Raw genomic sequence first — 1999 nt, forward strand, 5'->3', positions numbered from 1 at the left:
GACGCTTGGTTGAATGAAAGTAAAAATAGAGTAAAACTGTGAGATCATGGAAGTATGCCCCATCTCATAAAAACCTTAAAAACTTCACTCTTTTCAAAGTTCCTTATTTTACAAAACACACACACACACACAGAAAACAAAAAACCCATTAACAGAATTTTTTTTTCTTTTTTCTTTCACTGGATTTCAAATCACCTAGTATCTGATCCACTCTGTCTATTATTTGAAAACAATGTAGAATGACAGGATCTAAGGCAAGAAATCTCAAAATGTAGCTCAATACTTAGGGGGTTAAGGTGGAGCATGACAGGTTTAATCACACTTTTATTTGACCATGTTGGATGCACACCTATTCTTATATTTACTGGATATCTCTTTGGAAGAAAGGAATTCTGATGTTATCTGTCTTTTGTGTGTGATCAGACTAGATGGGTTTATCAACAGTATTGTTAACATTTTCAAAGAATCAGTTTTGCCTCTGTTGACTTATCTCTTGTGTAACATCAGTATTTTAAGTTTTGTGAGAGGTATTGATAGAGCATCGCCTCAAAATAGGATAAGAAATGAAAAAAAAAAGAACTCAATTCTTTTAAAAATCTCAAAAGTTTGGAGTTGGAAGAGTGGTCCACAGCTCACCCAGTATTAGGGGGAGGAGGTGGCCGCTCTCGTTAGCTGTGTAGTCAGCTTCGCTTGAATACCTCCAGAGCTGGGGAGCTCATTTTCCAAAAAGCAGCCCTCGTTTGGTTTCGACAACACCGCTGTTAGAAAGCTTTTCCTTCCATTTTGTGGAAATCTGTCCTACATTGCTACCTCCCCTCCCCATTCTGCCCTCGGGGTCTGCTGTGCCCCCTCCCTGTGGTTCTAAAGCAGGAAAAAAACACCTCCCCTGTCCTCTCCTAAGACTCCTTTTCTCTGGTAATGTATGGTCAGGTTGCAATAGACAGGTACAAACCTGCTCAGTGGCATCCTTAGAGCATACAGTTATGAGGACAGGTTAGGATGTTGGGGAAAATATTCCTTCATTGTTTTTTTTTTTTTAACTTTTTATTGAAGCATATAACATAGAATTGGACTTCCCTGGTAGCTCAATGGTTAAAAATCCGCCTGCCAGTACAGGAGAGGTGTGTTTGATCCCTGGGTTGAGAAGATCCCCCGGAGAAGGAAGTGGCAACCCAGTCCAGTGTTCTTGCCTGAGAAATCCCATGGAGAGAGGAGCCTGGCAGGCTACAGTCTATGGAGTCGAATAAGAATCAGAGATGACTTAGTAGAGAACAACAACTTAACATAGTGTTAGAAAAAAAAGTGCACAAATTATAAGCCCACAGCTTGATAACTTTTTGCAAACTGAATTCATCTTTGAATCAGCACCCCAGAATAAGACAAAGCTGCTTGCTCTATTCAACAATAGACCAGCTTTCTTATAAGTTCAGTAAGTCAAAAAAGAAGAAATAAAGGTATAGGGTTATAAAGGAAGTAACAAACCATTGTTTGTAGTCAGTATGATTGTCTGGGTGGAAAACCAAGAGAATCTTCAGGCAAATTATTAAAAGTAATAAGAAAGTTTAGCAAAGTTGTTTATAGAAAATCTGTGTATATGTATTATGTCAATTGCATTTCTACATAGTAAACAGTCAGAAAAATTAAAAGTCTAATTTAAAAAGTGACTTACAGCAGCAACTAAAATACAAACAGCCTTGAAATAAATTTTCTAAAAATATTGTGCAAATTTCCTGTGAATAAAATTTAAAAACTTTTATTGGAAAGTGTTAAAGAATATGCTAATCAATGGAAAGATTTACCATACTAACAGATTGTTAGACTCCACATGAAAAAAAGGTCAAAAAGCCCCAAATTCATCTGTAGATTTAATACAATTCTTAAAAATACTTAAAAAAAAAGATATTTCTGTGCATGTGTGTTCAGTCGTGTCCAACTCATTTGCAAACCCATGGACTGTAGCCCACCAAGTTCCTCTGTCCCTGGGATTTCCCAGGCAAGA

This window comes from Odocoileus virginianus, chromosome 9, assembly GCF_023699985.2.
Source record: "Odocoileus virginianus isolate 20LAN1187 ecotype Illinois chromosome 9, Ovbor_1.2, whole genome shotgun sequence".
NCBI classification, from domain to species: Eukaryota; Metazoa; Chordata; class Mammalia; order Artiodactyla; family Cervidae; genus Odocoileus; species Odocoileus virginianus.